This window comes from Lontra canadensis, unplaced genomic scaffold (genome assembly GCF_010015895.1).
Source record: "Lontra canadensis isolate GAN:19392208 unplaced genomic scaffold, GSC_riverotter_1.0 scaffold192, whole genome shotgun sequence".
Taxonomy (NCBI): domain Eukaryota; kingdom Metazoa; phylum Chordata; class Mammalia; order Carnivora; family Mustelidae; genus Lontra; species Lontra canadensis.
This window is the reverse complement of record NW_022631186.1, coordinates 573,578-585,937: the sequence shown is the minus strand read 5'-3', so window position 1 is coordinate 585,937 and position 12,360 is coordinate 573,578.

Sequence of the window (12,360 nt, the reverse complement as noted above, 5' to 3'; positions counted from 1 at the left end):
ATTTAGCTGTGCTTTTTAACTTGGGAAACACTGTCATCAAATTGAAGGTCCTCAGCCAGCATGGGATTATTTTGATGGCAGTACACAGGCTACACTTCAAGGCACATTTTTTACTCAGAGCATTAAACAGTAGCTACAGTCATGAAGCAGAGCTCCCATTGCAGCTACATGATACTTGAGATTTACTCTTCATTTAGAATCATAACTAAGAGATGAAACATTGGAGAAGGACAATGTAAAGGAAAGAAGCTTAGTACAAAGTGTATGGTGTGAATGAGGCTTTAAAAATCAGTATTTGGGTAAGTAGAAAAGAAATAATCGACATAAAATGGAAAGGATGTCTCTCCATCTATCAGGCTCAGTGGTTTCTGAGTCTTAGACATCCCCTTCAGAAAGGAGAAAGAAGATGTTTAAATCACTCTGCTTCTGTCAGAGATACCTGGTTTTACAGCACAAAAGAAAAGGCTTAGAATGAAAACTAGAAGAGGGCTTTTGTTTTTGACTCCCAGTGAGGAGGGTAGAAAGCTTAAAATGCTCTACTGGGATACCTGTAGCACTGACTAGAGTTTGCTGCCTACAGTTTTGAATGTACTAGTTCTTAATTTAATTTCCATAAAACTGAATGCACCTCTTTGGTAAAATACTGATTTATGGTGCTAAAGAAACTATTATCTCCATTGTTGTCCTCTCCCAAGCCCTTTAAACATTTAAGGAAATTCAAAATAAATATGTTAGAGGCCCTTTTTATGAATGTAACTTAAGTTTCTGTTTGACATATGACACTGCAACTTTAAAATGTTAGGAAATTGTTTGCCTTTTCTTTTCAGAGTTAAGCTTTATAAATAATCTGTAGAGTCAATTGAAGTATAAAGCTTAAGGATCACTCTTAAGACGCCTACAAAATCTTGTATATTTTTAAGTGTGCCAATTTGTAACATATTTTGTAAGTGTATATTTTTCTTAGAAAAGTGCTGTGAAGTGTCTGTATGTGAGAGTTTTCCTTTTTCTGCACCACTGGGTGCTAATAAAAGGATATTTACTTCAAAGTTTCTGGTTTTAGAAACCATAATACAAAGAAAAAAATACACTTTTGTTGGGAATTTTGTAACACAAAACATGTTGTGAAAGAGTGTAGTGATCTTGTGCAAATGAAAATGAACATTTGTGAGCTTCTTGCTGTTTTATAGATTTTCTTGTAAATTATTCTTGTAACACCTCTGGTTTTGTTGTTCTTGTTGCAAAGGTTTTAAATATTTGTGACTGAGTGTATGGTGAAACTGTCATAATGTACCTAGCTGAGTTTTGTTATTGTTTATGGAATAAATAAAAAGAAAAGTTTAAAAATACTGCTTTGGAATCATATGTAACAAATCAAACCATTTTTAAATAAATTCTATGTCCCAAATAAAAAGTTCTTCATTGTCTAGAAATTGATGGATCTAGACAGTATTATGCTATGTGAAGTCAGTCAGTCAGAGAAAGACAAATACCATATGATTTCACTCATATGTGGAATTTTAGAAACAAAGCAAATGAGCAAATGGGGAAGAAAAGAGAGAGAGAGAGAGAAAGAGAGAGGGGCAAACTAAGAAACAGACTCTTAACTATAGAGAAAAACTAATATTTACCAGAGGTTAAGTGGGTGGGGGGATGGGTTAAATAAGTGATAGGGATTAAGGAGTTAACTTGTTGTGATGAGCACTGGGTGATGTATGGAAGTGTTGAATCACTATATTGTACACCTGAAACTAATATTACACTGTATGTTAACTAACTGGAATTTAAATAAAAACTTTAAAAAAACGTTCTTTGTTGTCTAGAGCAGTGTTTCTCAAACTATCTGTGGTGAGGGACCGATTTTTTTTCTCTGTCCATCACAAACTGATACTATTATAAAACACAATAGGAATAAATTTCTTTAAAATTGAAATGGAAAATAAGATATACAAAATAAAAACCCTAATGTATTTGATTCAACATGTAAAATTACATTTCAAAACAAACATAACAAGGAAAAAGGAAAGAATTGCAAAGACTTGGTACTCTATTTAAGACAAGTCCATTGATCAATGTTAAATTGCCATAGAAAGTTCTAACCCTGCCTTGAGTAACACTTTGAGTAGGAGCAACAGCATTACTATTATCTGGAAACTTATTAGGAATGCTGTATGCCAGGCCCTACACCAGTTCTACTGAATCAGAATCTGAATTTTAACAAGATTCCTAGATAATTTGTGAGCATGTTAAAGTTTGAGAAACACTGGGCTAGATTTTTTTGCATAGGATTCTTCTGCCCCTCAAACTGGGGAATCATTTTCTAGTACGTCCCATCTTCAAAGACCTGAGAAAAGATGGTGTCCTTGTATTGTGGTCTAGATGGATTTTGCAGAGATGTAGTCCTCTCAAAGTGTTAAAACTTGTTTATTGAAAGTAATAAATGCTAATTTGCTTGGTACCCCCAAAATGTCAGATTTTCCATAAATCTCTACAATTCCTGCATCATTTACCACCCACCCAAAGACCCTGTCTCCTTTAATCAGTACTTGCCCAAGCTCTATCCCCACTGGGCTCAGTATTTTAAAATCTGGTATATATAGAAAAGCTGGATTTTGCTCCCAAGTGCCCAGATCATGAGAACCACTCATAAGAGCCTGGAGCCCTGGTCATTGTGGCATACATAAGCCAACAGTCACTTCCTTGGTTTTAAATATCACTACTCAAAGAAATTGAAAAATCTGTATGAGAGAGTAGCCTTCCATTCTCACTGAATGATCTCATTCACTTCCACCACTTCAACTACCACCTAGATCTTTGAGAATCTCTCCTGAGTCCCTAGCCTATATTTCCAGTTATAGGCTGGCTATCTCCACTTGGACATTCTTCAAGTTCCTCACACTTACCTATTCAAGATCATTTCATAATCCCTTTATCCTCTGAGTGTGCTTTAACTCAGTGAATGATGCTGCCATTCATCCAATTAGTGATCCAAGCCAGAGATTAAGATTCATCAGCAACTCCTTTCTCTCCATTTGCTCGTTTAATTGGTGCCTCTCAGTTCTCCTGCCTTTCTATCCCCATTGGCACTGCATTAATTTAACAGTTCATGGTACTTCACCAGGACTATTGCAACATTGTCCTAATTCAGCAATTTCTAGACTTGGTTTTCATATCCTGGAAAGTTTCAATAAAGAGAAAGAAATGGAGAGGGGAGTCTCTATAGAATTGTCAACTTTTTATTTTGTTTAATGAAGTCATTTCAAAAAACTATGAAAAAGCTATTATTAATTCCACAGAAGATCATTTTAATACCAAAATACAATGAGACAGTGCTTTATTAAATATGCAGTGTTGTCTTTTTTTAAAGATTTTTTTTGCCTTAATATCATTTTATTTTTTCTTTTCCCTTTAAAAAAAATAACGTCATTTTAGACAAGGAACAGAGCAGTTTGAACTAGGGAAGTTTTAAGAGAGTTGAATGTACCAAAGCAAAGATCACTCTATGAGAGTACTCTCTGTGAATAAAATGCAGAATATGCAAATTTGAATATCATTGGCAGTTTGGGACCAGACTGAATACTAGTATAAGTCAAAGTTTTCTCTTTCATGTTTAAAGATCTGAACTTGTTTTCCTTCAAATGTAAATTAAAAAAAAAAGACACCAGAAATTCTCTTTAATACTATCTCATTAGTTTGACACTTAGCTAAGCAACTCTGCTTAGGTCACTAGTATCTTCTGTAGAACTTCAATTAATGAAAGTATGGTGGCTTTGCAACAAATAATTTGAAACTTGGGGTGAGTTATGAATTTGCAAAAACCTCCCTTTTCTTGGGTGTGACAATGTGTGCTCCTTCCTGGTACACCTGCTGTACTCAATAGAATCTGTCAAAAGGCTGCTAAAGATTTTTTTATTTATTCATTTGATACAGAGAGAGAGCATGAGTAGGGAGAGAGGCAAAGGGAGAAGGAGAAGCAGACTCCCTACTGATCCAGAAGTCTGAGACCAATGCAGGATTCGATCCAGGATCTGGAGATCATAACATGAGCCAAAGGCAGATGCTTAACCATCTGAGCCACCCAGGCACTCCGGCACTATATTATCTTTTTCTTTTCATCATGGACCATAAGAGACTCAAGCCAAGCTTCAAACCCTTACTTTAAACAGTAAAAAGAAGTGTTGAATTTCAGGGCTAGAGGAGTGGGGGAGGACAAAGAATGATAGGCAGAGCAGCTTAAACCCTCAGGATTGGACCCGTCTAATGCTCTGAGGCTTTCTCCCAATTTCTATGACTTCCTTATGTGATGGAGATAACCAATGTATATTCTTCACGCTGTGCATGATTCAGAAGTATATTTTGGTGAACGTGGCCCTAAAAAAGATTTTCTTGAAATAAAGTAATGGTAGGGTTGGTATAGATGAGTGGTTCCTTTCTCTTCACAGTGGTCTTACATCCCTTTTTTTCTTTCTTGGCCAAAGTTGAGAAAGTACCAGGGTTTACAGTGAAGATGGTAGGTCCTTTGTCTAAAGACATTTGACCTGTCTTGGAGCTGAGCTTTTGATGGACTTAGTTTAGAGGAAGAGTGATTATGACATTGTTTTAACATGGTATTCTATTTGAAGTAATTAAAGTTGTGGTTATTAAACCTTTCAGGTTACATAGCACTTTGATAATCTAATGAAATTAATGGGTCTTTACCCCAGGAAAATGAACATACTCAAATTTTTTAATAAAATTTTGGAGGATTCACAAAGTAGGAACTTCTGTATGAAGGGCATCAATTTCCCAAAACATCTTCTCCACTCATAGTGGAGTTTCTTAGTCTATCTCCTCTTCTCCACTGACATAGATAATACTATCATTTATTTATTGTTTACTCTGTGACAGGCACTTTACATGAATTATCATTTCTCACAACCATCTTGCAAGGGAAGTAGTTTCCCTATTCTACATTTAAGTAAACGGGACACAGGTGAAATAAACTTTCTTAAGAACACACAACTAATAGTTTTCAAAGACCCTCACCAGAGCTGACTGTCAGGCTTGCCCCATCAAAAGCCCATGTCTCTAACTCAAGACATTTATTTCTAGCATAAACTGTATTGTCTATGTCACTTCAAAAATAGGATGATAAATATTAATACTGGCATTATCCATTATCAATAAATATTTGATTCTGTATCAGGTATTGTACTAGATGCTAAGAAAATAAAAAATAAATAATGCATATAACTCCTCTTTAGGAGCCCAGAGATAAAACATGGAGGTAAAATTAAATAATTGAAATAGAAAAATATTCACTGATCAATTTAAGTTGAATAATTACATATAAAGTAACTAATGATTTATTGTTCGTAAGTACTTGAAAAGAAAAAACTTCCATCTACTGTTATGGAGGAACTAATATCACAAAATACCTCTCCCAACAACCAGTTTCTCACCTTCTACTGTTCCCCTATTATGGAATCAGAGTTGAGTGTGAGCCTTGATCCACCACTTACTAGCTACATGATTTGGGACAAATTAATATATCTGTATCCCATAGTCTCTGCCCCCAAAACCCTAGTATAACAAGACTATTGCTCCCATAGTCTTCTTTTGAAGATTACACTTGTGAATTCAGCACCAAGTGGGCAGTTGGGTAATACTTACCAGCACTTGCTATTGTTTAACAGACTTGAACAGCATTTTCCTAACAGTGCTTATGTTGATTCCTTAGAAATCACTCCAGCTCCGTACCCTCAAGCATTTGGGTTTTTTTCATTAGGCTACAAATTAAGAAAATGTGTAAACTTGTAGTTTAAAGAGTCTTTGATCTTTATTTGAAGAAAGATGTCATTTTAAAGATAAAATTAAGGACTTCTAGGTGGCTCAGTCTGTTAAGCGTCTGCCTTCGGCTCAGATCATGATCCCAGGGTTCTGGGATCAAGCCCTGCATCAGGTTCCCTGTTTGGCAGGAAGCCTGCTTTTCTCTCTCCCTCTGCCTGCAGCTCCCACTGCTTGTGCTCGCTCTCTCACTCTGTCAAATAAATAAAATCTTTAAAAAAATAAAGATAAAATTAAAAGTCATCATATTTAACATAATATGCTTACTATTGCATATAATACATACAATGATATGCATAATAGTTTCATTAATAGACTTAATTTATTATCAGTAATAAGGATAAAATTAAGTCATCATATTTAACATGTTTACTATTGCATATAATACATACAATGATATGCATAATAGTTTCATTAATAGACTTAATTTATTATCAGTGGAAGAGTGAGGTAGTTAAAGGTTACAAATTATTAAACAAGATACCTAGGTTCTATTCCTGGCTTTGCCACTAAATTGGTTATAAAAACTTGGACAAATCATCTCCCTTCTGGGCCTCAATTTCCCCATCTGAAAAATAGTTTAACATTTAAGAGCATGGAGTGTGAAGTACACTGCCTTGGATTAAATCCAAGCTTCCCCTCCTGCTAACAATAAGACCTACCTCAATTTCTCCATCAGTAGGATGAGAATAATTATGGTACCATTCTCATAGAACTTGAAGGAGAATTAAAGGAAATGCATATAAAACATTTAAAATAGTGGCTGATATAAATAAATATTCAATAAATATTAGCTATTATTATATTGGAAGGCCATGTCTTTTAATTTAAACCCATGATTCAATGTATAATCTGGATTGCTATGGCAAAAGTAGAAATTACTGAATTAACTATGGACGTTTGTCCGTGAATCAATTCATTAATTCAACATACTATTGTTTAGCACTTACTATGCACCAGGAACTGTGCTAGGTATTGAGAATGTCATAGTTAGCAAAATGAGACTTTGACTCTTTCCTCATGAAACTTACAGTACTCAACAAAGCACTTTGATTATGAACATATATTTTAAAACTGAAATAAGAACTTTGAAGTAAAGGAATATACTTTTTTGTAAGAACCACTGGCAAAGAAACTTTATTCAATACTGGGGTTGGCACCTTAAGGATGAGTAGGATTTACTTAGTTAAAAAGGAAGATGGAGGTGAGAGTGGAAAACATCCTAGAAGTGCCTGGGATGCACGTGCAAATGTTCTTTGTCAGGAAGAAACATGGAACTAGAAGACTTCCAGTGTGCCTAAAAAAGAGTAGAGAGATAAGGTCAGAAGGCAATTTGGCCATATTTTATAGAAATTCCAACAAGGCAAACTTCACATTGTCAAGTACAAAAACTTGGGAATTTGACTATGTGCAGCTCTTTAAATCAAATAAAAAATCATTAGAAAGAGCAGACTAAACAGTCAGTGTTCAGGTTACCCAGCCTCAGCAGGTGTCTGCACCTATGCAGGGGAGGGAAATGTTGTCTGCCAGCTCTTTTGTCCTTGGAGAGGCATCTCTGTGAACACCACCTCTTACACATGCACCTCAAGAAGAGTGAATGGTCTCTCCCCATGTTCCTTAGGTGATCATCAGATCACACTATCTGCCCTGGGGTTGTACACCAGCCTTCTCTCCAGGAGTAGGACAGTGCCCTCAAGGCTCTAAATCAGCCAAGCTTGCCAACCTTCAAAATTCCAGTCTTTGAGCCTTGCTGGTTATAAAACTCAAGGAAATCAGCCCTTCTCATTTTCCCAGCCAATGGCTTTGGGAAAGTGTTCTCCCTGTGCATATCCCTGTGTGTTCGACTCTTTCTCATTTTTCCCCATGACCAGGGTTCCCTCCCCTCCACAGCACCCGCAGTTTGTTTCTCCTCAAAACCACAACTCTAAACTTCCTACATTATTCAATGTGGTCTCTTCTCTCCTTTTAGTTTTGCAGTTTGTTCTGCCAGTATTCAGGTCAATTTCTTGGGTATACAGAATGATGCAATAGTTATCTAGTTGTGGTTAAGGGATGAGATAAGCCTAGAGTCCTCCTGCTACACTGCCATCCTAACTCCCCTCTCAAAATACATATTCTTTTCAAGTGCACATAGAACATTCCCCGGAATAGTTCACATACTAGGTCATATAACAGGCCTCAAGAAATACAAAAAGATTGAAACCTCACCATGCACCTATACTGACCATGATGCAATGAAACTAAAAGTCAACTACAAGAAAAAATTTAGAAACGCCACAAATACATGGAGGATAAACAACATGCTACTAAATAATGAATGAGTCAACTGGGAAATCAAAGAATAATTTTTTAAAAATATGGAAACGAATGAAAATGAAAACACAATGGTCAAAAACCTTAGGGATGCAGCAAATGTAGTCATAAGAGGGGAGTATAGCACAATACAGGTCCACCCTGAGAACCAAGAAAAATCTCAAATAAAAAAACCTAACCTTTTACCTAAAGGAACTAGAAAAAGAACAACAAACAAAGCCTACAGTCAGCAGAATAAGGGAAACAATAAACCTTAGAACAGAAATAAATGACATAGAAACTAAAATTTAAAAAATAAAGCAATAGAACAAAGCAGTGAGATCAGGAGCTGGTTCCTTAAAAACATAAATAAAATTGATGAACTGCTAGCCAGACTTACCAAAAAGGAAAGGACCCAAATAAACAAAATCACAAATGAGGTAGGAGAAATAACAACAACACTACAGAAATACAAACAACTATAGGAGAATGTTATGAAAAACTAGATGCCAATAAATTAGACAACCTAGAAGAAATAGATAAATTCCTAGAAACGTATAAACTGCCAGCACTGAAACAGGAAGAAATAAAAGAAACCTGAACAGACAAATAAACAGCAAAGAAATTGAATCAATAATCAAGCATATCCCAACAAACAAAAGTCCAGGACCACATGGACTCACAGGTGAATTCTATCAAACATTTAAAGAGTTAATACCTATTCTTCTCAAACTACTCCACAACATCACAATGGAAAGAAAACTTCCAAATTTATTCTGTGAGGCCAAAATTACCCTGATTCCAAAACCAGACAATGACTCCACTAAAAGAGTACTATAGGATAATATCCCTGATGAACATGAATGCAAGATTCTCAACAAAATACTAACAAATGGAATCCAACAACAGTAAAAGTATCATTCATCTTGATCAACTGGGATTTATTCCTGGGCTGCAAGTGTGGTTCAATATTGGCAACACAATCAACATGATACACTGCATTAATAAAAGAAAGGATAAGAACTATGGAACCCTTTCAATATATGCAGAGAAAGCAACTGAAAAAGTAAAACATGCATTCATGATAAAATCCTTTATCAAAGTAGGGATACAGTGAACATACATCAACATAATAAAGGCCACATATGAAAAACCCACAGCAAATATTTTTGTCAATGGGGAAAATCTAAGAGCTTTTCCTCTATTATCCTCTACGAGAGAGATGTCTGCTCTCACCACTGTTATTTAACATAGTACTAGAAGACCTAGTCTCAGCAATCACAAGAAAAAGAAACAAAAGCCATCTAAATAATCAGCAAGAAAGAAGTCAAACTCTCACTATTTACAGATGACACGGTACTCTATATAGAAAACCCAAAGATTCCACCAAAAACCTGCTAGAAGTGATACACGAATTCAGTAAAGTTGCAGGATACAAAACTGATGTACAGAAAGCTGTTGCATTTCTCTACACCAATAATGAAACAACATTAAGAGAAATCAAAGAATCAGTCCCATTTACAATTGCACCAAAAATTATGAGATAATCTAGGATAAACCTAACCAAAGAGATAAAAAATCTGTATTCTGCAAACTATATAAAACACTGATGAAAGCAATTGAAGATGACAGAAAGAAATGGAAAAGCACTGCATGCTCGTGGATTGGAAGAACAAATGTTGTCTAAGTGTCTATACTATCCAAAGGAATCTACACATTTAATGCAAGCCTTATCAAAATACCACCAGTATTTTTCACAGAGCTGGAACAAACAATCCTAAAATTTGCGTGGAACCACAAAAGACCCCAAATAGCCAAAGCAATTCTGAAAAAAGAAAACCAAAGCTGGAGGTATCACAATTCCAGACTTCAAGTTGTATTGCAAAGCTGTAGTGATCAAAACAGTATGATACTGGCACAAAAACAGACCCATGGATTAATGGAACAGAATAGAGAACCCATAAATGGACCCAGAACTATATGGTCAACTAATCTTTGACAAAGCAGGAAAGAATATTCAATGGAAAAAAGTGTCTTCAACAAATGATGTTGGGGAAAATGGACAGTAACATGCAAAAGAATGAAACAGGGCCAGTCTTTGACACCATAGACAAAAATAAATTCAAAATGGATAAAAGACCTAAATGTGTGACAGGAAACAATCAAAATCATAGAGGAGAACATGGGCAGCAACCTCTTTGACGTTGGCCATAACAAATCCTTACTAGATATGTCTCTGGAGGCAAGGGAAACAAAAGCAAAAATGAACTATTAGAGATTCATCAAGACAAAATCTTCTGCACAGCAAAGGAAACAATCAACAAAACTAAAAGGCAGCCTTCAGAATGGGAGAAGATAGTTGCAAATGATAAATCTGATAAAGGGTTAGTATCTAAAAATCTCTAAAGAACTGATCAAACTCAACACCCAAAACCTGGTTAATCCAATTATGAAATGGGTAGAAGACATGAATAGATCATATTACCAAAGAAGACATCCAGATGGCTAACAGACACATAAAAAAGTGCTCAACATCACTCGGCATCAGGGTAATACAAATCAAAACTACAATGAGATATCACCTCACACCTGTCAGAATGGCTAAAATTAAGAACATAGTAAACAACAGGTGTTGGCAAGAACGCAGAGAAAGGGAAACACTCTTACCCTGTTGGTGAAAATGCAAACAGGTCCAGCTACTCTAGGATACAGTATGGAGGTTCCTCAAAAAGTTAAAAATAGAACTACCCTGTGAGCCAGCAATTCCACTATTAAGTATTTACACTAAGGATACCAAAAATACTGACATGAAGGAATACATGCTCCCTGATATTTATAACAGCATTATCAACAATAGCCAAATTATGGAAAGAGACCAAAAGTCTGCTGACTGATGAATGGATTAAAAAAAAAAGTCATGGTGTATATATACAAAGGAATATTGCTTATCCATTAAAAAAAAAGAATGAAATCTTGCCATTTGCAATGACATGGATGGAGCTAGAGGGCATTACATTAAGCAAAATAAGTCAGTCAGAGAAACAAATACCATGTGATTTCACTCATAAGTGGAATTTAATAAACAGCACAGATGAACGTTTTGGAAGGGGGGGGAAGAGAAGCAAACCAGGAAACAGACTCTTACCTGTGCAAAACAAAGTGAGGGTTATGGAAGAGGAGGTGGATGGGTACATGAGTTAAATACGTGATGGATATCAAGGAGGGCATTTGTGGCAAGCACTGAGTGTTGTTTGTAAGTAATGAATCAGCAAATTCTACACCTGAAACTAATATCACACTGTACATTAATAACTGGAATTAAATAAGAGTTTTAAAGTAAAAATAAAAATTAAATCAACTTGCTGAGCAATCCAAATTTATCTGTTTATTTTGACAACATCTAATAAAGTTTGAAATTTTTTTTAAGTTAAGTATTAAAATTACCAAAAGGAAAAAAAAATACAGTGGCTCAAAGTAACCATTAAGCAGTACCTGTTCTGCAAATCTGTAACTTTGCATTTACTTACCAACTCTTTGCAGGTGTGTCCTATTGACCAGTTAAAGACCTGACTATCTTAGCTTTTCCTATTTATGGTGTAAAAAAAAGATAAATTTCAAATAGTTTCCTCTTCTTGAAATGTTTTCCACTGAGTATTTTTTAAAGATTTTATTTATTTATTTGACAGAGATCACAGGCAGGCAGAGAGACAGGCAGAGAGAGAGGTAGGGAAGCAGGCTTCCTGCTGAGCAGAGAGCCCCGATGCAGGACTCCACCCCAGGGTCCTGGGATCATGACCTGAGCTGAAGGCAGAGGCTTTAACCCACTGAACTACCCAGGCACCCCTCCACTGAGTATTTGGAAAGAATTATATGAGAGGTGAGTGCTCTTCCTTTGATTCTATAATGAGTAACATAAAAACTTTGCGAATCAGTAGTTCTTGATCTTCTAGCCATGGCTTAATTGTACTGTTGACTAGGTGGTTGAAAAATGGAGATCTGAATGATACCTTCTTTAAAACATACATTGAGATTAATCTACATACCATAAAATTTACCACCTAAGCCTAAAATTTAATAATTTTAGTAAATTTACTAAATTAGTCAACTCACTAGGATCCAGTTTTAGAACATTTTAATGATCCTAATAAGATATTTATGTTTATATTGATTCCTTATTCCTACCTCCATCCCAAGGCAACCACTAATGTTTTCTTTTTGGTCTCTATAAATTTGCCTTTAATGGAC